Source organism: Lathyrus oleraceus, chromosome 6, assembly GCF_024323335.1.
Source record: "Lathyrus oleraceus cultivar Zhongwan6 chromosome 6, CAAS_Psat_ZW6_1.0, whole genome shotgun sequence".
NCBI lineage: Eukaryota > Viridiplantae > Streptophyta > Magnoliopsida > Fabales > Fabaceae > Lathyrus > Lathyrus oleraceus.
The window spans coordinates 207,006,122-207,032,117 of NC_066584.1; the positions used below are offsets into that span (position 1 = coordinate 207,006,122).

At 39.0% G+C, this 25,996-nt stretch overlaps 1 long non-coding RNA gene across 1 annotated transcript; it reads left to right on the forward strand.

Annotated features, from left to right (window-relative positions):
- Positions 1-23,516: 23,516 nt before the first annotated feature.
- Positions 23,517-25,766, forward strand: LOC127092860 (uncharacterized). The gene is made up of 2 exons (XR_007792317.1): positions 23,517-25,273; positions 25,466-25,766. It is a non-coding gene; the product is annotated as an uncharacterized LOC127092860 (long non-coding RNA).
- The last annotated feature ends 230 nt before the right edge of the window (positions 25,767-25,996 follow it).

Sequence of the window (25,996 nt, forward strand, 5' to 3'; positions counted from 1 at the left end):
TGAAGTTAACCTTATCAGGAAGAGAAGAAATGAATCCCGAAGTTAACCTTCTCAGGAAGAGAAGAAATGGAAAAGTGTTTCTGAAGATAACCACATCGGAGAAATAAGAAATGAATCATGAAGTTGACCTTATCAGGAAAAAAGGAAATGGAAAAGAGTTTCTGAAATTTAACCTTATCCAAAAGATAAGAAAAGGATCCTGAAGTTAACCTTATCAGGAAGAGAAGAAATGGAATGGGGTTTCAGAAGTTAACCTTATCGGAAAGAGAAGAAAAGGGTCATGAAGTTAACCTTATCAAGAAGAGAAGAAATGGAAAAGGGTTTTCCGAAGTTAACCTTATCGGAACGGGAAGACTTAGATCCTGAAGTTAACCTTATCAGGAAGAGAAGTAATGGAAAAAGGGTATGAACTTAACCTTATCGGAAAGAGAAGAAAAGGGTCCTGAAGTTAACCTTATCAAGAAAAGAAGAAATGGAAAATGGTTTTCCGAAGTTAACCTTATCGGGAAGGGAAGAAATGGATCCTGAAGTTAACCTTATCAGGAAGAGAAGAGGGTTTTCGAAGTTAACCTTATCAGAAAAAGAAGAAATGGGAAAGGGGTTTCCAAAGTTAACCTTATTGGAAAGAGAAGAAACGGGTCCTGAAGTTAACCTTATCAGGAAGAGAAGAGATGGAAACGGGTTTCCGAAGTTAACCTTATCGGAAAGAGAAGTAAGGGACCCTGAAGTTGACCTTATCAAATAGAGAAGAGACAGGTCCCAAAGTTAACCTTATCGGGAAGAGAAGAAATGGAAAAGGGATTTCCGAAGTTAACCTTTTCGGAAAGAGAAGGAATGGATCCTGAAGTTAACCTTATCAGGAAGAGAAGAAATGAATCCTGAAGTTGACCTTATCAGGAAGAGAAGAAATGGAAAAGGGTTTCCGATGTTAACCTTAATCGAAAAGAGAAAAAATGGATCCTGAAGTTGACCTTATCAGGACAAAAAAGGAGATGGATAAGGGGTTTCCTAAGTTAACGTTATCAGCAAGAGAAGAAACATCGACATTATTGGGGAAACATTCCAAAGTTAACCTTATTGGGACTGGAAAAAAGGGGGGTCCCGAAGTTAATCTTATCAGGAAGATAAGAAATGGATCCTAAAGTTGACCTTATCATGAAGAGAAGAAAATAAAAAGGTTTCCAAAGTTAATCTTATCGGAAAAAGACGAAATGGATCCTGAAGTTAACCTTATTAGGAAGAGAAGAGGGTTTCTGAAGTTAACCTTATCGGAAAGGGAAGAAATGGGTCCTGAAGTTAACCTTATCAGGAAGAGAAAAGGGAAAGGGGTTTTCGAAGTTAACCTTATCAGAAAGAGAAGAAACGGGTCATGAAGTTAACCTTATCAGGAAGAAAATAAATGGAAAGGGGTTTCTGAAGTTAACCTTTTCAGAAAGAGAAGGAAAGAATCCTGAAGTTAACCTTATCAGGAAAATAAGAAATGGAAACGAGTTTCCGAAGTTAACCTTATCAGAAAGAGAAGAAATGGATCCTGAAGTTAACCTTATCAGGAAGAGAAGAAATGAATCCTGAAGTTGACCTTATTAGGAAGAGAAGAAATGGGTCCTGAAGTTAACCTTATCGGGAAGAGAAGAAATGGAAAATGGTTTTCGAAGTTAACCTTATCGGAAAGAGAAGAAATGAATCCTGAAGTTGACCTTATCAGGAAGAGAAAAAACGAAGACACCACTAGGGATGTTGTCCCAAAGTTAACCTTCTTGGAACAGGAAAAGAAGGGGTTATAGCCATATGACTCACTCTAAAGTGGATGGAAGGCTTGGTAGAACATATTCAAATTGCAAAGACACACATGAAGGTATACCAGTATGTACATTTGACACTGTAGGGAGATGGTGTGGGTTGCCAACAGAACGGGACTCTGGGGATGGTTTGGCTAACAGAACTGGACTTACAAGTGGTTTTCTCGGCTGGGGCTGAATGCTGAGGGGATATTGAAGAAGGGTTATCCACAAGGTTGGATTCAAGGAAGGTGCCGACGGAAATGGGCTATTGAGTAGTGCCAAGAAGTTTTGGGCTCTCTTATTTCTTGTTAGAGAGCTTCATGATTATATAAGATGATATGCATGAATGGAATGATATGAATTATGCATGTCAGGTTGATGCAATAGTATGAGGGTCTAGGGATGCCCCAAGTTTGGACATGGTGTGCCCTGCACAGAGGTACATCTGCTTGGGTTACACGACTTCCCGACATCCGTATATGTAAGAACAAAAATAGTTCTACAACAGATTCCAAGATTTTGATGATAACAAAGGATGAAACCAAAAATGGCACTCTAACGAAAAGTTCTAAAGTGTGCAGGACTCTAAACAAGAAGAAAGGAATCTGATCACGTCATCAGATACAAAATCAAATCAAATACAAATTACCAGAAGATCAGAAGCATCTGAAGTAGAAACGCGCTCTAGAAGTTCTGACTCTGAGCAAAACAGCAGATCAGAATATCAGAAGCATCTGAAGAAGAAGCGCGCTCTAGAAGTTCTGACTCTGAGCAACGGTATATCAGAATTCCAGAAGCTTTCAACGTCATCTGAAGACAACATCAGAACTCTAAAAGATCAGAACTATCAGAAGCTCTGAAGCCACATCCCAAGATCTCAGATTAATAGAGTAACGCAGACTCTGATAATGGATTTCCTTATTCAGAAAGAGTAACGGCAACTTCAACTTCAAATGGAAAGAAACTATATTTGGAAAGAAGTTATTCAGGGAGACAAACCTGTTCTGGCAAGAAACAACGAAGTTATGGCATTAAACTCTCATCAAAACTAAATGTCTGCCATCACTACAAACGGTCGTTTTTCACCTCTATATAAAGAATGGCGAACCTCATTGAGAGACACACCTGAACGCACAGAATTACTCTACTCTCTCTCTAAATCTTTCAAGAGCTTTTGCTCATAACGTGAAACTTCTTATCTGCTCTAATTGCTGTAATACTTGCTTTATCCTAGAAGCACTCTAGATTACAAATTCTGTTTTTACCTCAATTATTTTAATTCCTCAAGTGACTCTGCGCAGTCTGCATACTTGAGAGGACTAAGAGATCCTTCTCTTAGACGTTGGTTGTAATAATCTTTCAAGATTAGTGGATTAAGTCCTTGTTGAAGGCGAAATCACCTTGGCCGGGTGGACTAGAGTAGCTTTGTGTTATAAGCGAACCAGTATAAAATCCTGTGTGATTTTATTTTGCAAAAGCGCTTATTTTCCAAAACAATTCAAACCCCCCTTTCTTGTTTTTCTCACCTTCAATTGGTATCAGAGCTTCGGCTCTGTTATTGATTTTCCAATCAAACACTTAACCGTGTAAAGAGATCCAGAACGAGAAAAACTATGGCCCAGACAAACGAAAGAGACAATTACAATGCTAAGCCTCCTGTCTTTGATGGAGAGAAATTCGATTACTGGAAAGATAGAATTGAAAGTTTCTTTCTAGGCTATGACGCTGATCTCTGGGACATTGTCACAGATGGATACAAACCTCCTGTAACTAATGTTGGAGTTGAAGTTCCCAGAAGTAAGATGACAGATGATCAGAAGCGCGAATTCAAGAATCATCACAAAGCCAGAACGATACTTCTCAATGCCATATCCTATAATGAGTATGAAAAAATCACCAACAGGGAAACTGCTAAAGATATACTTGACTCCTTGAAGATGACTCATGAAGGAAACTCTCAGGTTAAAGAAACAAAGGCTCTGGCTCTAATCCAGAAGTATGAAGCCTTCAAAATGGAGGATGGCGAAGCCATAGAGGTAATGTTCTCTAGATTCCAAACTCTTATTGCAGGTCTCAAAGTTCTAGACAAAGGATACACAACTGCAGACCACGTCAAAAAGATAGTCAGAAGCTTGCCAAAGAAGTGGAGACCCATGGTCACTGCCTTGAAGCTGTCAAAGGATCTGAACAACATCAGTCTTGAAGAGCTTGTCAGTTCCCTCAGAAGCCATGAGATAGAACTAGAGGAAGATGAGCCTCAGAAGAAGAACAAGTCTATAGCATTAAAGTCCAGATCTGAAAGACGCAAATCTGACAGAAACAAAGCATTCCAGGCCAAAACAGAAGATGCTGATGACTCTGAACAGGAAGATTCTGATGATGAAGAAGAATTGTCCCTCCTAACCAGAAGAGTTAAACAACTCTAGAAAAAGAGGAATAATAACTTCAGGAGACCAAGACCCAGAGGGGATCGATCAGAATCAACGTCTAAAGGTAAAACTAACAAAGATGTTATTTGTTATGAATGTAAAGAAACAGGTCACTACAGGAATGAATGTCCTAAGTTAAAGAAAGATAGTTCCAGAAAAGAGAGCTTCAAGAAAAATTCCCTCAGAACCAAAAAGGGATTAATGGCTACCTGGGATGATAGCGTGTCTAACTCATCAGAATCTGACTCTGGTGAACAGGCCAATGTAGCATTCATGGCTACCACATCCAATAACACCTCAGATGAAGAAACTGAAACAGAAGAGGTATTTTCTGAACTCTCCAGATCTGACTTAGAATCATGCTTGTCTGAAACTCTTAGCTCATATCAGAAACTGAAACAAAAATTTAAAGCTATAAAAGATTGCCTTAAAGATAAGTTTGAAGAGTGTGACAAACTTGAGATAACTATTTCAAAACTAAAAGATGAAAACAGAATTTTGACCTTAGAAAGAAATACTGCAAAGAAAAATTGTTCAAAACTGGAAGAAGCGTTATCTCAAGCTCCACAAACTTCAAACACGATAATTTATAAATATGAAAAGGCATTTCAAAAGTTTCTGAAAAATGGGATAGGAAGGAGCGTTATGGCATCCATGATTTATGGAGTCAGTCAGAACAATAGAAGAGGAATTGGGTATGATCCTAAGGAAGACAAAACTTCTACTAGTGACCAACCTAAATCCCCTTTTTCATATCACTATACACACACACAAGAACAAAAATTTGATAATGCTAGAAAACCCAAAGTTATCAGAAACTCTGGGAAAACTAATCATAAAGGACCCAAGAGACTCTGGGTACCAAAAGATAAGATCGTTTATGTTGCAGATATCCTATGCAGCAAAGTTCAAACACCAGTCATGGTACCTGGACTCTGGATGCTCGCGACACATGACGGGAAGAAGGTCTATGTTCCAAAGCCTGGAACTTAAAGATGCTGGATACGTTGGTGTAACACCCCAAAATTTGCCCTCCTCTCTTGGGACTAGCATTAACATATTTGCATTTCATTTTAGGACATTAGGCATTTCATGTTGCATATCATGTGGTTACATTATGCAAGCCATCTTCCCAAGTCTTGGTCAGGAGATAGGAAGTCAAGTGCAAGCCTAGGGTTTATTGACTGATCATGGGCCATCTGAGGATTGGGCTGTGAATTAGGGTGTTATGATTCTCAATGGATGTTGGTCTTCATCTTGATTGCAATGATACATCATCATCATCATGGTTGGTTATCATCAAGTGTTGAAGCAGGATTTCTTGAGATTAGGGTTTTGACCACTGGTCAACCCCGATCAGTTGTATTGGGCCAATCAGGGCTTAATCAGGAGATGGGGTTTGTGATGGTTATGGGGTTCATTATGTGATTATATTGAGCTTATTGAGGCTAGGGTTTCACCCTTGAGCTATTTCAGTTGAAGAATGGGGCTCAATTTGATCTATGCATTGCCAAATTCATCTGTCAGATGAAAAGTCAACTGTGGTCAACTGTACATGATCTGGTGAATTTGGAGGTGGAAAGGAGTTGGATACACTTCATTCATGATGGGACAAGTGTTATATGACATCTCAAGGCTTAAGAATGAAGAAAATCAAGTCAGGACAAAAACTGCCAAAAATAGGAAGTGACTTGTAATTGAAGTTTCCAAAAATGGAAAGTTTTGGACCTCAAGGCCACGTGTCCAAGGAAGCTTCAAATGAAAAATTGTTCAACATGAAAGTTGTAGATCTTGTTCTCACCTTTCCAAAAAGTCCAAGAACTTGAAAATCCAATGTATGGTTTGAAAATTAGGGCTCAGTGAAATTCAAAAATGACCTGTAATCAGGAGGCCATAATTTCCACATACTTTGTCCAAAGTGCAAGTTCTTTATATGCACAAACTCCATTTGACATGTACTTTGAGGGTGCATAATTGGATTTTCCCAAAAATGGCCAATGCAAAAAGTCACTTTTCAATTGGACTGTTAAATTGGATCAGGGGCAAAATGGTCCAACTCTCAAAATAATTGGAATTTTTGAATGGGACTTTTTGCTACACCTCATAAATGGCATTTGGAGTGTGTTTGAATCATCACTTTATGCATAGGCTTTGTAAATTGAGATTTGGTTTGAAGAATGCAATGGATAAAATTGGACATTTTGCCATACACATGTGAATTTGAGAAATACACAACCAATGAAGTTGAAACAAGTTGCAATGGTTCACATATGGTATTTGGAGGTTGCATGAGCTGTCAAAACAGGTGGCATGTGCTGTCATGAGGAAATTCCATTTTTACCCTCATTTGGAAATTGCATTTTCACTAACAATGCCAAATTGTTAATTACATGATTAAATGATGGATTAACCTCATGTATATAAACTTAATCATTGCATAATCATAACAGAAGACACACATTCCAAGTTCAGATCCAAAAAACCTCTCATATTCATCAAAACCCTCAAGAACTCAAGAACTTCAAATTCACAATTCTTCATCATTCTTGAACCAATTCACGAAATTCCTTTTGATCTGAACTCCAATCATCATCCTTAGCAACTGTTTTGGGAGATTGAAAGGAATCAAGCACTGGTTCGGGACTGTTCAATCTCACATCATCAATGGCAAATCCAAACCGTGCGCACTAGGAGTGGAGGTGATTGAAACTGAGCATAGCATTCATCTACCTGAAGCATATGCTGCATCTGTTTTGGACTAATTGGCGCTAAGGACCACGTGAATTACACTGCCATTGCCAGGTTTGAAGATTTTCGAATCTCATGCTTTGCCAAATGTTTATATGCGTTTTGTAGTCTTTTGCTTGTAGAACACGATGATGCTCTTGGATTTGCAAATAGTGAACTGCATAGGGAGAAATCTAGGTTTGAAGTTATGAACACAAACCCTAATCTCTTCGATCCGTTCGATTTAGGAACAATTAGGTTTAGATAAGTTGATATTTGGATTGTAGAAGTTGAGACGGTTCTAATGACTATCTACTCGTCCATTTTGGTGCTGATTTGTGGATTTCGTGTTCTTGAGCATTTGTTGAAATTCTGAAAAAAGCTTGGCTAGAACGATGATGAACAGGCTGTAGATCTTCAAAACCATTTGAAAATTTGAAAAATGTGTTTACCGCCCGCGCCATTGGTATTTACAAGAATGCCATTGGCATTTTAATTAATTTAAATTAATTCATTTTAATTCTTAAAAAATATATTAGCACATTAAAAAATTCGCCAAAAATAGTAGGAAATTCAGAAAAATGTGGAGATTTTTTCTATGGCTTTGTTGATGAGTTTAGGATTTTTTTGGCCTATTGGTCAAAGTTGTGCTTGGTAGAAATTCCATTTGCCCTAGGGTTCTTTAATACATGTTCATTTTTGATACCTTGCACCATTTGGCTTGTGAAATGCACATATTGTAAAATAAATTATTAGCAATTTTTGTGGTGATTCTTGACTGGTTGATGTTCATTTATATGTAAATTTCATGCATTTTTGATACCTGGCCATGGAGTTATGAATTTTTGAACATAGGTGTGACAATGTGTGTCACACCTCATTGTGCCAATTTGCTGGATTTAATTGATTGACCTATGCTTGTTGAAATGAGATGAAATTTTACATGAGTGTTGATTTACATGTTAGGAAGCTATGAGAATTTTTGTGGAATTTTTCATTGCATTTTCAAATTGATTGTGATTTTTCATTTCTGTTGACCAATTGTGCAAGCTTGTGTGACATAGGTTGGTAGATTGATTGGGAAATGCTCATATGGTACTGTATAATCATGAAATTTGATATGCTTGTAGTAGACACATGTTAGGACCTCCCTGTTTTGGTCTCATCTATTTCTTTATTGTTTTCATTGAGATGTGATTTTTTGAAGTGGAAGCATGTATTGATGTTGTGATTTGGAGCCTATAATTGTGTCTGTTTTTGTTGATTTTCATTGACATGGTTCCATTTGCCCAATTAAGCTGAAATTTGGTGTGCCATACCTGGATTAGGTCCTGTTTAGGTGTAATTTATTTGAGAATTTTTTAAGTTGTTTTGATGCGGATTTGAATGCAATAGTTCTGTTTGTATGTTTGGTGTTTCATTTGAACTATTTTGAATTGTTTTGTGCATAACATGAGCATGATGAATGATATAAACATGAGGCCAATGGTGTTTGCTCTTGTTTGACATTAATTTGAGTTTGGTTGGTGAATACCTTGCTGTTTAGGAATTTTTTCTTGCTTTGGACCCTAGGCTTGGCCTAGTGGTCTAGTTGCTAATGTTTGCTTGATTTTTCAGGATCAAAAGCATAATGCACATGGAGAATGATCCAAATCAATTTTAATTGATGTTGTTTGATGTTTGTACACTAACATAACATTGTTTTGTAGGTTGTGAAGTTTGGGATTGAGCTTTGAGTTTGCTTGGTTGTGCATTGATCTGTATAGATTAACTGATTAAACTTTTGCTGTTTAGTTTTGTCTGTCTGAGTACTAACTGTGTTTGATTGTTTCCAGGTACTTTTAGTTGCTCAGTTCCTTGTGAACTTTTGCTTTGCTTTGCTTAAGCAACTTGCATTGAGGTAGGTCCTCTTGACTTCATGTAGTCTGGAGACCCGGCTGTTACCGGGCCGGGCAAATAAATGTCTGAAGTCCTCCTTAAGAGGCAATGATTGTGGTTGTTTATTTTTAAGCCCAAGCAGGTGAAAGTCCTTTAAATAAGGCAATTGGTGGAAGGTAGGGGTATGCAGTCTACCCCCCACTCTTCAGTTGAGTCTTCTCCTTGCTCCCATTACATGGTTGAAGCATTGAGATCCTAACCCAAGATCCCGTGCAGTGCACATTGTGTCAGAGTCTCTGAGTATAGAAGGGTTCCCCCATTCTGGACCCATGCTCATTTGTCAGAAGCTCTCCCTGGTTAGGGATAAGAGCTGTGAGGTCTGATCCTCACTTCACCTATCATCTGCTTCACCTTAGCCTCGTAATGGCAAGGTTAAGAGCAAACACAGCCCGTACAGACGACTTGCTGAGGCAGTCAAACCTATTGTGTAAGCCCCTTGTTTGGCTATAGTGCGTGCTATGTGGATATCTGATTGACATGCTTGTTTGAGATGCTTGTTCTCATTTGATGTATGATATGATGCTTGTGTGCTAGCTTCTTTCCTGGTTAGGTTAGTTTGCTTATGCAAGTAGGATAGAAAACCAAACTTAGGGTAAACGATGCATGACAACACTAGGCTCGAGTCTCAGCTCCCTAGTGCTGTGTCTTCCCCTGGTTTCTGGTTAGCAATTCAGTCCCTTTCAGGGGAACTACATCGCCCTGATCCTTGTTCCAGACGAGGTATGTAGGCAGGTGGTCGTGCGAGACCACTCCGGGCAACCTTTTTCTTTTTTGCGTGTGTTTTGTTTGGCAGCTATCAGGCTCGAGTTCCCGACTCCCTGTTAGTCTGTGTGTGCTGTTTCTTCTGACGTCTCAGCGTCTCTTCTGGCTTGCTTGATGACTTGTAGGCTCGAGTTCCCGACTCCCTACTAGTTGCATGTTCTTCCTTTCCCTTTCAGGGGAACTACATCGCCCTGATCCTCGTGCCAGACGAGGTATGTAGGCAGGTGGTCGTGCGAGACCACTCCGGGCAACCTTTTTCTTTTTTGCGTGCGTTTACTTGTTATCTGATTGTGTGTTTGGTTCGGATGCCGACGTAAGCCCAGTGATTGCCTGTCGGGCTCCACGTTTGCCGTTTTGAGTGTGTTTTGGTTCGGATGCTGACGTAATTCCATCAAGTGGTTGTCGGGCTCCATGTTTGCCACCCTCGCTTGTTTGTATGTTTTGTGTTATTTGGCGTGTGTAAGCCGAACTACAGTGGCTCTGATTCTTGTTCCAGACAAGATATGTAGGCATAAGGTGCGATACCTTATCGAGCTCCCTTCTCCTAACCCCACCTGCGTTCCCCGTGTGTGTGTGTGATGTTTTAGCAACCTATTCTTTATTCTAGGACGTGGATCCCGTCGAGTACGACGGACGTGAGGGGTGCTAATACCTTCCCCTTGCGTAACCGACTCCCTTACCCTGTCTCTTTGGTCGCGAGACCATTTCCTTTCCAGGTTTCTCTGAGCGTTTCCTTTCCCTATCTTGGGATAAATAACGCGCAGTGGCGGCTCTGTGTGTGTTTTTATTTGAGTCCCGCCGGTTGATTTTTCGCAGGATGCGACAGTTGGTTTCGGAGGTGATCAAAAAGGAAGGATCAGAGGCTCCGGAACTATTGGTAATGGTACTCTTCCCTCTATATCTAATGTTTTATATGTAGAAGGATTAATGCATAACTTGTTATCAATAAGTCAATTAAGTGATAACGGTTATGATGTGATCTTTAATCAAAAAACATGTAAAGCCATAAATCAAAACAATGGTTTTGTCCTATTCACAGGCAAGAGGAAAAACAATATTTATAAAATTAATCTTTCTGATTTAAAAGAACAAAATGTGAAATGTCTGATGTCTGTTCACGAAGAGCAATGGGTATGGCATAGACGCTTGGGCCACATTAGCATGAGGAAATTATCTCAGCTAAATAAACTCGAGTTAGTCAGAGGCCTACCTAAACTGAGGTTCTCTTCAGATGCTCTATGTGAAGCATGTCAGAAAGGAAAATTTTCAAAAACATCTTTCAAAAAGAAAACTATTGTTACTACCTCTAAGCCTCTGGAACTTCTTCACATTGATCTATTTGGTCCTGTGAAAACAGCATCAGTCAATGGAAAGAAGTACGGACTAGTCATTGTTGATGATTTCAGTCGCTGGACATGGGTGAAATTCCTAAAACACAAGAGTGAGTCTCACTCTGTATTTACTAGTTTCTGCTCCAAAGTGCAAAAAGAATTTGACTCTAAAATTGTCAGAGTCAGAAGTGATCATGGTGGGGAATTCGAAAATAAATCCTTTGAGGAATTATTTGACTCTAATGGGATATCCCATGATTTCTCCTGCCCTAGAACTCCACAACAAAATGGAGTTGTAGAGAGGAAGAATAGGACACTCCAAGAGATGGCCAGAACTATGATCAACGAAACTAATGTGGCTAAGCACTTTTGGGCCGAAGCTGTAAATACAGCGTGTTATATTCAGAATAGAATCTCCATAAGACCTATTCTGGAAAAGACTCCCTATGAACTGTGTAAAGGAAGAAAACCAAACATTTCATATTTTCATCCATTTGGATGTTCTTGCTTTATTTTAAACACTAAAGAACATCTGAACAAGTTTGATTCCAAAGCACAGAAAGGTATTATGTTAGGATACTCAGAACGCTCTAAAGGCTACAGAGTATACAATACAGAAACCAAAATTGTGGAAGAATCAATTCATGTCAGATTTGACGATAAGCTTGACCCTGAAAAGTCAAAGCTAGTTGAAAATTTTGCAGATTTAGAAATCACTCTTGCAGGATCTGACAAAGCTCCAGAAGCAACTGCCACTCAGAATTCTGAGGAAATTAATCCTCCATTAATCCCAAAGAAAGCTAAAATCCGCCTCAATATATCTGAAGAATTGATTCTGGGCAACAAGGACAAACCTGTCAGAACCAGATCTACCTTCATGACCTCTGAAGAGACTCCTCTGGGACTAGTATCTCTGATCGAGCCTACGTCCTGTGATGAAGCACTTCAAGATAACGACTGGATTTCAGCCATGCAAGAAGAGTTAGATCAATTCACAAAGAATGATGTATGGGATCTTGTTCCCAAGCCAAGAGGCACTCACGTTATCGAAACCAGATGGGTATTCAGAAACAAGCTGAACGAGAAAGGAGAAGTCGTCAGAAACAAAGCTCGACTGGTAGCTCAAGGTTACAGTCAACAAGAAGGTATTGACTACAATGAAACCTTTGCTCCAGTCGCAAGGTTAGAATCTATTCGTCTTCTTGTATCTTTCGCTATAAACCATTCTATTAAATTATATCAAATGGATGTCAAGAGCGCATTCCTTAATGGTTATATATCAGAAGAAGTGTATGTCAACCAACCTCCAGGTTTTGAAAATCCAAATTTTCCAGAACATGTTTTTAAACTTAAAAAATCTTTATATGGACTTAAACAAGCTCCCAGAGCTTGGTATGAACGTTTAAGTAACTTTCTTCTGGAACACAATTTTATCAGAGGGAAAGTTGACTCCACACTCTTCTGTAAGAACCTTAACAATGATCTCATGATATGCCAGATATACGTTGATGATATTATTTTTGGTTCAGCTAACGCCTCTGTTTGTCAAGAATTCTCTGAGTTAATGCAGGCAGAATTTGAAATGAGCTTAATGCAAGAATTAAAGTTCTTTCTGGGAATTCAAATTAACCAAACTTCAGAAGTCACGTACGTTCATCAAAGCAAATACATAAAAGATGTTCTGAAGAAATTTGACATGGCTGAATGCAACTCTGCAAAGACTCCCATGCATCCAACATGCATTCTTGAAAAGGAAGAAGTCAGTAAAAAGGTTTGTTAGAAGCTCTATCGTGGTATGATAGGCTCCCTTCTTTATCTGACTGCTACTCGACCTGATATTCTATTTAGTGTCTGTCTATGAGCCAGATTCCAATCAGATCCTAGAGAAACTCACTTAACAGCAGTTAAGAGAATTCTCAAATATCTGAAAGGAACTCCTAACCTGGGCCTGATGTATGAGAAAACATCAGAGTATAGACATTCTGGTTACTGTGATGCAGATTACGCAGGAGATAGATTGGAACGAAAAAGCACATCTGGAAATTGTCAGCTCTTAGGAAACAATCTGATATCCTGGGCCAGCAAAAGGCAATCAACTATCGCCCTATCCACGGCAGAAGCAGAATACATCTCAGCATCACTGTGCACCACTCAGATGCTCTGGATGAAGAACCAGTTAGAAGATCTGCAAATCTTCGAGAGTAACATTCCTATCTTTTGTGATAATACTGCTGCTATTTGTTTAAGTAAGAATCCCATTCTACACTCCAGAGCTAAGCACATTGAAATAAAACATCATTTTATCAAAGACTATGTTCAGAAAGGGATAGTAACATTGAAGTTCATTGATACAAATCATCAATGGGCAGATATCTTTACTAAGCCTTTAGCTGAAGATAGATTTCTCTTTATCTTAGAAAATTTGAACATTCAAAACTGCCCTGAATAAAATGTGCCTCTGAAGCTGTAAAATGAGACTCTGACATAAACAAATAGATTCTGCCTCTGACTCTAATACTCCTACCTAGTTAGAAGCTATCTGAGTTAGAAATCTCCAGGAACCAATCCTTTAGTATTCCTGAAGATCAGATAAATCAAACCACGTGGAGTGATTTGCGTCCAACCTTGGAACTTCTAGACAGCTGTCCAAAAGTAAATCAAGGGACAGACTCTTGAGATCTCCTCGAGCAGTGTGCGAACTGTTGGGATTAGACATCATTAATGAGCCATAATCATTTCTCCCTCTAAACGTGCTAACTTGGTTTTTGTGCTAAACTCTGATTTGCGTGTCGTTTTGCATGCGTTTCTTTTGGGTATTTAAACACTTCTCTCACACTTTGCACACACTTCACTCTCACTCACTTGTTCAAACCCAGTTCTCTCAGGCATTTCTGCAAACAGTTCATCTTCATCTCAGTTCTTCATCAACAATGGATTCTCAACAACAATCTGTGTTCAACTACTCTCAGCAAATGAACTCCAGCAACGCAACTCAAAGCACAAGCAATGCTACTCCAACCGTTACAGGCGTCACTACAACACCAGTATACAAGGAGCCTCACATTCTTGACCGTGAGCCTCATATTAATCTTGCAACTCCTTTCGAGAAACTGGATGTGCTGTGTGAATCCCTGGTGGATTTTAACAACATGAAGAGAAATGGCGTAGACCTCACTGGAGAACTTCATCAACAAGGTTGGGGAAACTACTTTCAACGCCTCTACGGTCCAGTTTACCCAAATCTCATTAAGGAATTCTGGAGGTTTGCTGATGCTGACGATCATTTCATCGTCTCCTACGTTTTGGGTGTAAAAATTGTGATAACTGAAAAGTCAATCGCTGCTTTGCTGAACATGGAAAAAGCTGGAAGAAGAAGGATTTACAACATAAATCCCAGGGCGAAATACATTGCTCATGAAATCAACCCCACAATCTTCAAACTAAACACAGAAGGCAACCCCTCAAAGAACAAGGAACTACATCAGAACCTCCGGGTGTGGCTCAAAATCATTCTGGGAACTATTCATCATCGCCCAGCATCAAACTCATCAGATTACATCAATACAGATCAGAAATGTATTCTGTATTGTATTCATAAAGGTCTGAAGCTTTGCCTCCCAGCTCTCCTCTTCAAATACCTCAGAGATTCTGTACGGGAAACCAGGAATAACATGAAACCCAGAACTTACATTCCTCTGGGAAGACTCCTCTCAGATGTGCTGATAGAAAATGGTCTCGTGGACCATCTGGTAAAACACAGACTCATGGAAGACTTGGCAATAGAAACAGGAAGGCCTCTGAACTCCAGGAATCTAAAGAGCATGGAGATTCTGGAGAAGATCAGTGTTAAACCTACTCTGGACACCTCATGGGAAGCCTTAAAAGATCAGAGGAAAATTCCCAATGGTCTCTGTATGTTCTACAAGGAAGAACCCAAAGAAGCAATTCTCCACTATCTCCAACGTTTAAAGGATGAAGGAGTGGACATCTCAGATTTCAGATTGAGCGAACTGCCAGATTCAGCTCTAGACTTCGTGAGGTTTAAAAGAGGTCCATCTGAGAAGAAAGCGAAGCTAAGGGAACCCTCTGAATCAAGACCTCCAGCACCTCTGCAAGAGTCTTCTGGTAAGTCTACCTCTCCTGCTCCCTCTGTACAGCAACTTGCTTCGTCTATTCCTCTACCAACACCCCTCTACACCACATCTGAAACCCCTCCTTCAACAACCAGAACATCTCAACCACTACCAAAATTCAACCTTTCCAATACCTCCCTACCCATATCTGAAGTTGAAGAAATGAATCAAACCACTTCCTCATCTTCAGCCCCAGAATCACCTCCCTACTTTGTCATTTCTTCTGACACAGAACCCTCTGACCCCGTTTCTCCCACTCTAGCCCAACTTCAGACTCTAACCCGTGATTCACAACAACCTCCACCTGAACTTGAAGTAACCTCACCACCCACAGAACAACCAACCGTCACTCCATCTGAAGTTCAACCCTCTGACCTCAATACCTCTGACATTACCCCTCCAAACACTTCCGCTGAACCTCCAACTCTCAACCTAAGCCCTCCAAACTCTCCACCTCAACCATCTGAATCAGAACATTCCCTGCCAACCCTAGAGGAAGCAATTATGCTGTTTGCAGGAGCATCAGTTGAAAAGGTCAAGTCTCTGACCATCAACTCTGGCATCAGTGATGATCCTGACTCTGTTAGGACACACTGGAACAGAGTCATTGGCTGGATGACATCTGAGGCCTTTAAGCTGAAGCACATCTCTGAGCAAGTCAGAAATGACTTCATCAGAGACGCTGAGGCAAGACTACAGGAGCGCTTAGCCAGAGAAGCTGAGGAAGAAGCCAGAAGGAAAGAAGAAGAAGAAAGAGCAAGACAATAAGAACTTCAAAGGGTACGGGAAGCTGAAGTCAAAGCTCTAGCTGATGCTGCTGATGCTGCTGATGCTGAAGCAAAGGCTGCTGCTGAAGCTGAAGCTAAAGCCGTTGAAGAACAGAATGCTCTGACTCAGGGGGAGTCCTCTACTTTTGCCCCTCCGGTTCTCAAGACCCTTGAGGAGCTTCAGAAAGAGCAGAAGGAAGTCCGAGCCAGATTGGATCAACAGGACACAGTCAACGCCAACATCCAGAATCTGCTGACTCAACTGCTTCAGAGAATGCTTCCACCTCCCAACCCTTAGGCACTTAGGATTTTTTTTGCTTGTTGCTTTGCTTACTTTTTTGTCTCTGATGCTTTTGCTCTTATCTGAATATATCTATATATTTTTCTTCCTGCTTATTATTTTGTTTAAGTCTTTTTGATTCTGACAAAAAGAGGGAGAAATCAAATAGCTCTGATGAAAAATTGCCTAATGCCTTAAGCACTCTGCAAACATATTATTCTATAAAATAAATCTATCTAACACTTGACTTAAGAAATTGCAGAAAGGTATCGAGAAACTTCATTGCTTGGAAGCTCTGGTAAGAACTTCTGAACTCCCTAGCCTAACTCAGGGGGAGCTCACTTCTATCTGATCTGATAAACTCTTAATTTTTGAATGTTTCATCTGTCATTTGAGTTTGTTTTGTCATCATCAAAAAAGGGGAGATTGTAAGAACAAAAATAGTTCTACAACAGATTCCAAGATTTTGATGATAACAAAGGATGAAACCAAAAATGGCAGTCTAACGAAAAGTTCTAAAGTGTGCAGGACTCTAAACAAGAAGAAAGGAATCTGATCACGTCATCAGATACAGAATCAAATCAGATACAAATTACCAGAAGATCAGAAGCATCTGAAGTAGAAACGCGCTCTAGAAGTTCTGACTCTGAGCAAAACAGCAGATCAGAATATCAGAAGCATCTGAAGAAGAAGCGCGCTCTAGAAGTTCTGACTCTGAGCAACGGTATATCAGAATTCCAGAAGCTCTCAACGTCATCTGAAGACAACATCTGAACTCTAAAAGATCAGAACTATCAGAAGCTCTGAAGCCACATCCTAAGATCTCAGATTAACAGAGTAACGCAGACTCTGATAATGGATTTCCTTATTTAGAAAGAGTAACGGCAACTTCAACTTCAAATGGAAAGAAACTATATTTGGAAAGAAGTTATTCAGGGAGACAAACCTGTTCTGGCAAGAAACAACGAAGTTATGGCATTAAACTCTCATCAAGACTAAATATCTGCCATCACTACAAACGGTCGTTTTTCACCTCTATATAAAGAACGGCGAACCTCATTGAGAGACACACCTGAACGCACAGAATTACTCTACTCTCTCTCTAAATCTTTCACGAGCTTTTGCTCATAACGTGAAACTTCTTATCTGCTCTAATTGTTGTAATACTTGCTTTATCCTAGAAGCATTCTAGATTACAAATTCTGTTTTTACCTCAATTATTTTAATTCCTCAAGTGACTCTGCGCAGTCTGCATACTTGAGAGGACTAAGAGATCCTTCTCTTAGACGTTGGTTGTAATAATCTTTCAAGATTAGTGGATTAAGTCCTTGTTGAAGGCGAAATCACCTTGGCCGGGTGGACTGGAGTAGCTTTGTGTTATAAGCGAACCAGTATAAAATCCTGTGTGATTTTATTTTGCAAAAGCGCTTATTTTCCAAAACAATTCAAACCCCCTTTCTTGTTTTTCTCACCTTCAGTATACTGCTGGAGAATGAAATTTGAGCTTGATCTGAAAAACTTTCACAAGCAGGGAGAGGACCTTCCTCTCTTTGGACCGTCTTGCCCCAGTCTATTGGGTATCTGCACGGATTTCCCCAGTCACAAGCTATGAAGCAACTTTGTCATAGATTATCTTAATCTGACATGCCCTAGTGTCTTGGAACTGCATTCATATGATTAACCGTCTTGGAGAGATTGACTTCTTGTGCTCTTGGGGTGGCCTGCCCCAATACGAGCCTTAAATAAACTTTCCCTCTCTCTAATTGATCTCTGAGGGAGTGCCCCTGACTAACTGGATCTTGTAAAGATTTATCAACTTGACTGGATCTTGTATAGATTTCTCGACGTGACTTCCTCTAATCGACTAGATCTTGAAGCAACCTTGTCTTTCTGCTCAATAGAGTCTTTAAACATTCTGCTCTAGTGTGATCAAGTGAAGTGGCTTGCCCCTGCTCAACGGAGGTCTCAGGCGTTCTGTACTTTTGAATTATCGAGTTCCTCAATTCATGTTCATTGTGGAAGATTTTTGGATGTCAAATGCTTACTCATGAGTAAGACAAGTTCATTTTGGAAATGATAATGTAAATATCATGTTTATGCTAGTTTTAAAATGCCATTATGTTCACTGGAATTATGACATATAGTGAATAAATCACTAATGAGAATGTCATATCGATACCAACACAAATGATAAGCAAATCATTTAGGAGTCAGTTTTAACACGATTGTATTGACTATAGTATGCTTTCAAACTAAACCCTGCTTCAATTAGGTCTTTTGATGTTTGTAACATGGCCTGGTTCACGGTTTTCAGAAAAAAGGATTTATGGCTCAAAACCTATTCTAACCCACCCATTCTCCTTGATGTTCTCTAGTCTTATGTTCAGCTAGTTCGATACAAGCGCTCATCTTCCAAAAGTATTTTAGGGAGTGAAAATGAATCCACGAGGTTTTTAGAGTGGCAGTCATGCACCTTTTGTTTGGTTTATAGCCACACGATTTTGTTCTTGTTGAGGATTTTCTTATGATTCCTCTTTATTTGATTTGTATTTTCATTTCCTATTTTTGCTAGATTGGTTCTGACTTGCAATCCCAGGGATGCCCTAATTTTTGCCTAAGTCACTTGTTTTCAAGTTTTCGACTTAGAGGGCTTTATTTCTTTTCTTTTGATGATTTTTTGGATGGAACAAATCATGTGACATTTGTTCGATTGATTGGAAGGGGTTGTGACTGCCTCGTGCCTCTGTGGGTGAGGGACAACCATTGTGGATTTGTTGTTTCTGACCTCTTGTGAGGGATACAGTATGGTTAATCGTCAGATAGGACACTCCTCTTTTGAAGTTTGAACGCTTGGTTAAACTAACTGATGACTACCCTACCCCGAGTTAAGATTGAGGGTTTTATATTAAGAAAGAAACTCCTACTCCTCGGCTCGAAGGGGTTAACTAGGGATTATCGTCCTTATAACTCTGGTGTTTAGGATTTAAAACAATGCCTTACATCATCAACATGGTTCTATTCAAAAGTGTACGTGCAGTGATATCTTGTTTTCAATTTCGTCATTCTCCTTTTGATTTCGCTTAACAAAAGTTTGATATCGACGAGAAGTATGAGTGGACACGAATGGATTTATTCAAAATAATGCATATTTATTTCAATGTCATTATTATTCAAAAACAAACGAGTTTATTAAAAGTGAATATCTATAAATGACAAACAAGAAAAATTAGACACGAAAAGTGATTGAACAAACTAATGATTGCTGGAGTGATCAGCCTTATTCCTCGCACAACTCAGGGCCTTGGTGCTTGCAGGAGCTGATGGAGTAGTACCACAGATACAACTTCTTCAAATCCCCCTTGGTTTCCACTTGCACCGATCATGGAATTTGAGATATGCCTGCCTGTGGAATCTTAGGAGTGCGTACCACATTCAAGCCTTGCGGTGTGAACACAATAACCTTTGAATTGATCATGTCTTGCACTAAGTGCTTTAGAGCTATGCAATCCTCGGCTGCGTGCTCGGGTGCTCCAGAATGGAATACACACCTGGCATTTACTTCATAGCCACGAGGAAGAGGTGTTGGAGGGGGCCCTGGTTCTCGCAGTCGTACCAAATGAGTGCATAAGCAAGAGAGGGATAAGTCTATTGTATTACATAGGAACATGATCCATATGTCTCTCTGACTTCTTTGTCTTTCTTTGACCCTGACGAGCATAGTTCCCTTGCTGATTAGGATAGTGATTCTGCAATGGGTTGCTTTGCCTGGGTCGGGAAACAGAAAATGATTGCTGACATGGATCCTTTGGATATCCAAGGTGAGGATGGTGTCCATGAGGTAACTCCTGGTGTGGAATAGAGTCATGCACGTTCACTGGAGTGATCACTTCTAGTACAACAACTGGCATATGATAGCTCAATAGTACATTCGTGATATCCAAAGCATAGCCAAACTGACTCTTCAGTTCATTGAGTTCCAATCTCAAAGCTTCATGACTTTCTAGCAACTCGTCCATGGTAACTCGAGACATACTTCTGATTTGAACAGATGTCGGGTAATCAGCTTGATCGTAGTAGGTTCTGGACAAAGGCCAAACAATAATGAGCTTTCTTGAATAGGTCTGATGAAATGCAATGATGCATGAATGCAATAGATTTTTATGTTCCGAAAGGGATGCATATGATGAATGATGTGATGAAATGGCATGCAACATCATAGATCCAAGGGTTCACGTCATCTTGGAAAATCTGATCGTGAAGCTCAGGGTATGTTGAAGGTTTATTTCCCTGCAAGAAACAACCATGTCCCCTCACAAGGTGAGTACTAAGACTTATGAAGATGCTTAGATTCATGGATCACGAGGCGAAAGTATCATTATCGCCACAAGATTACTTGTGGGTTAAGAATACCCTCGGGATGATCTCCTCTAAGTGAGGTTTCCCTCAACTTCGAAAGCCAGTGGTTGTCTAAGGTCCTTGGAGTCATAGACTCTCCCTGGAAGAATGGATGTCAGCACGAACGTGACTCACGTGCCAGCAAAACTCCAAAAAGAATCTATTCCAAGAAGGATATCCGTGTCTCCCTCTCAAGACAACTATGTCCGACAGGTTGACACAAAGTCCCTCCTATCTTATGTGAACTCTCTAAGCCTGTGTACTGAGCTATTCACTCAAACAGTAGATCCAATCCCACAACATCACACCATGATATATATATATATATATATATATATATATATATATATATATATATATATATATATATATATATATATATATATATATATATATATATATATAACATTAATATATATAACAGGAGAAGATAAATAAATTAAACGATAACATAAATAAACATCCAAGGAAAAGGATACAGGCAAGCTAGGCTTGATTCGCTTGAGGAATATTATCCCCAGTAGAGTCGCCAGCTGAAGCGCCACGAAAAATATAGAGTCGCCACCGGATTTTATTTATTCTGAAGGAAAGGGAAAATAACGATAAAACCCCAAATGATAGAAATAGTCTCGCAACCAAGAGAGGATTCGGAAGTCGGTTATGCAAGGGGAAAGTATTAGCACCCCTCATATCCATTGTATTCCATGGGAACCACTTGCTCGTATCAAATGCGTATGGATGTTGTTTATCTGTAACTTGCTTGCTATCAGGAATGAGATGAGAGAATAAGATGAGGGATAAAATAAGTTTTAAGTTAGTGTGCTTGCCAAGGATTTGGGCCCTTGTGCCTACGTATCCCCATACGTGCAATGAGGAAATCAGAGCTCCGTAGTTCGGCTCACAAACTGAACATTTATTTGGTTGTTTTTACTAAACATTATTGATATCCGTGTGCTACTATTCACTTGATTGTATACTCTGTCATGGGAGCGGGAAGTATTTGCTTGTTTGCGGTAAAGTGGATACTCTTGGATCACACTCTAGCAGTTAAACATTACTTGCTCGCACATGGAGGCTTAAGCGTCGTTCATGGTAGAACGTAAGTAACACGTTCTTATTGAAAGGTTTTTTAAGAGAATTCACTGAGGTAAAAGATGATTTGATTTGTTGGGGTTGATTTTATGTATGGAGACAAGCATCAAACCCTTGGCTAGATACAGTAAACAGTCCAAGAACTCGAGAGTTGAGAGGACAATGTTATCCTAACCATTCTTTTTCATCCAAAAAATATGTTTGAATTGTGAAAAGAGTTGGAAAGTCTAATCATTGGAACTTAGAGGGCGACAAGTATCTGACCCTTGACTAAGTACGATCAACAATCAGAGTACTTGGGAGTTAAGAGGACAATGGAGTCCTAACTACTCTTTTTCTCCCTCATAGCACGTATATCTAACTTGTTTGAATCTTTAGATGTTTTAAAGGGGGAAATTCAAGTGTCGGGTCCTCAGACTAGGTACGGTCGACAACCCAAGTACTAGAATGTTGTGTACAAACACGTACACCCCATTTTGCATTACAATTTGTTATGAAAATGGTTTTGAAAAAGGAACTTGACATCAGATCAAGTGTTTGAATTTATTATGAAAAAGTGTGTGTGAAGAATGGAGGAGAGATATAGATTAAGGTTGAGAAGAGAATGGAGAAGAGACATGAATAATGGATCATGGAATGGATGGGGAATACTTGACGTTGAATCAAGTATTCACGTTGCAATGGTGTGAGTTTTATTTGGGAAACAACTCGACATTGAATCAAGTACCTTTTGTTTCTTTCGAAATGTTTTGTTTATCGTTTTGTATTTTATCTTTTTTTGATTATCATGCATGGTGAATTAACTAGAAAGTAATAAATCTAAGATATTACATGATCACGGAGTGGGGGAACATTTGACCAACAATGGGGGCATGGATCCACACAATACAACATAAGAGAATAAAAAGAAAATACAAGTTACAAGCTATTAAACTTTGTACCATGCCTAAATCATACAAGTGTCATGGTACTTCAAACAATACAAGGCTATTGAATGAGAATGAAATGGTTAGGAGCATGGCTAGCTAGGAGTGAGCTTGAATCTCAAAGTCACATGTGGACATAAAACAACAACGGGTTAGTATGAGATCAAGTCAAATGAGTAAAAATGATGCAACAATATGTAAGCATATACAATGGTTAAAATCGATTCGAATGGTAATGGGTTAATCAGTGAAAAAACAGTCAAAGATCTATCATATGATCATGGTAAATGAAATTAGACATATAAGACATCCATCACCTAAATTGAAATGGGATTCTCAATTTACCTTATGATCACAAACCAAATGAATCGATTAAATGGGAAATTAAAGTGAATATTGATTCTAAAGATTAAAATCTACCTAAACATGAATTAGGGTCAAAAATCAAATGGGAAATTCCTAATCCAAATCATACCTTGAATTCTAAAGGATATGAACATACAATAGTCCAATTTGACGAAAAATTTAACCTAAGGTCTAATCATGGTAAAATCACACGTTAACCATATTAATATCCATCAAAAATCCACAAAATGACTATCAAGAGAAAATGACTAAAAATTAATCATGGCGTCGTTAATCATATGGATATCAATTCTGAAAAATTAAGAAAAAAACTAAATCTAATCTAAAACTTGATTAAACTTAATTTCTAACATATTATCTTAATTTCTAATCGAACCTAATTAGTCTTAACTAGGACTAACCTAATTACCTGTGTTAGTTCCTCATTAACAAAGATCAAGAAATAATCCTAATATCTAACAAGATTAAAATAAAAAAGAGTAGCATGATTAATCACTAAAAAAAACAGTTAAAATAAATTAAGGATTGATTAATATGAATAGTTCTTAATGGGCCATGCGGTTTGATAGCAAGGAAGGGGTGTGGATATGAGGGTCGAGTTTGGTGTTTGGGCCACAAGCCCAATTCCCCCAAACACCAAAAGGAACCAGTTCATCATGATCAAGAACTCGCTTGAAGAAATTCACGAACCGAAACCTGCGCACGCGGACAAGAAGTTGTTGCAGAAGCTCGTTGATTCCCCTTCAAACAGAACCATCACGCATTCAGACCCGCGTAAACCCCATCATCTTCCTCTCGATTCGACGTCGGTGCCAAGAAATCAAAAACGGCGCAAGAGAACTCCACTTCGGAATCGTCCCAATCTCACGCTAAGAGCTACGCATTTGACGAACGATTTCGACTTCTCCTTCCACAAAGAACCAAGGTACGAGTTCGAAGCAAGAATGGGACAAACGAAGGGAGAAGAAGCTTACCGGATTTGATGTGGAAACCATATAACTCGTGTTTTAATTTTCTTCTTTCTCTATGCTTCGGTTGTTGTTATGTGTTCCCGAATCGTTATGTGTGATGAGAAAAGATCATTTTAGAAGCAGGGAGTGTTGAAGAATGAAGATGTTGTGGATTCAAGATGCGCCCCTCTCGATTTCTTGTCACGATTTTGTCGCTGAGCCTCCACTGCAGAATGGTATGCTTCTGTTAGTTTCTTCTTTTTCCGTTTCTCGGTTTCTTTCTGCTACTCTCTTCTTCTTCCGTTTCTCGGTTTCTTTCTGCTATTGTGGTTGTGGTTAGTTGGTTGGTTATCGAAGTGTTGTTACGGTGAAGGGATTGGAATGGAGAGGTTCGGTTGGTGGTTGGAATTGGAAGTTGGACGAAGTGAATTCTGTTGAGTTTTTGTTGCAGGGTGAGAGCCGGTCACAGAGTAGTTGGTTAGAAGGGTTTGAGAGAAAAAAATGGTTAGCCGTTGTTGTTGAGGGAAGTTATGATTTTTATCAGTTGGAGGGAGTTTCGGTTATATGAGATTTTTGTTAGGGATTGGTGGTTGTTATAGGTTGAAGAAGTTATGAAGAAGCAGTTCTGGTTGTTATGAAGGTTCAGGATTTTGGCTTAGAATTATGCAGGTTTGGAATGACTCTTGTTGAGATTTCTTTTTTTCTTTTCTCTGTTATGCTTCTGTCATTTGGATTTTCTGGAAATTCCGTTTTTGGAGATTTCTTCAGAAGGATTTCCACCAATCGGTTTTTTTCATTGGTGATGGTTTTATGTTGGAGTAAAGAGTTCAGGAGTTCCTTGAAGGGTGGTAAGAAAATGGTTTAAAAAGTTGGTTATGGAGAAGTTGACGGAAACTCCGTTAGAAGTTTGTTGTATATGTATTAAGGAGTGGAGGTTCTGTTATATATTTTGTTAGAGGTTTTGGTTTTCAGTTGGAAATTCGGTTATTTGGTTAGAGCATTTTGTTATAGGGTGGTTTGGGTTGTTACAAATGTGGAAGCTCATTGGTGTATTAGGAGAAAACAGTTAGAAGTTTGTTATTTATGTTTATGAAATTGTTTCGGTTGCCGGTTAAAAACAGTTTTGTTATGCTTTCTTCTTCTGTTATGAGATTGGTTAGTTTATAATCATCCGGTAATTCCACCAGCAGTACCCCATCATACAGAAAACAAGCCTTCTTTTCATCTTCCCAAGCAAAAAGCCACTTATCAATCCTATCGGTTACGTTTCTTCTACTTAAAGCTTCATCTTTAGCTTTCACTATCTGTGCTTCAATGCTAGCTATTAACTCACAAGGATCAACCAGACCAGAATCTATTAATGGACTAGCTTTCTCGGCAACAGTACCGGTATCAGGTTCGATATGAGTCAATCTACATATTTCTTCTAACTCTGACCACTTCTGGTGTCTTTTGATGTTGCAAAGGTTTCTTCTTGATCTCTTTTATTATGGGGAGGTTTTGTTTCAGTTATCCGTTTGAAGTGGTTATTGCCGTGTGGAATCTGATTATCATAGTTAGATTTTGTGGTGATATTTGTTTTGTGCAGGTTTTTGGCTCAAGATGCAGGGCTTGAACTCAATAGCTAATGAAAGGCTTTGAATGGGCTTTATTGGAATTGGATGCTTGGACCGTTTGGATTTCTATGGAATTCTTCGGCCTTATGGGATATTGTTGTAATGATTTATGTTATGAATTTGAAATTATTGTAATGTTTATGGTTGTAATTAAATGTAATTTAGAAATTGAAATTGTGATAGAATTGATGTATCATGATTGAATTGGAATGGACTATGGATGTATTGGTTGAAAATGAAAGGTATTGAAAATGGTTATTGGATTGAATCAAATGGTTTATGCATTGTAATTTCAAAATTGAAATATTGTAACTATGAATGGATTGGAGATCTAATTGGAACGGAATTGTTTGTGGCTTTTGGAATTGATGATATTGTAATTGAAGGTTGAGAAAAACAAGAAAGGGGGGTTTGAATTGTTTTGGAAATTAAAGCTTTTTCAGAAATCAAAACACATAAAATTTTATACTGGTTCGCTTGAAATTCAAAGTTACTCCAGTCCA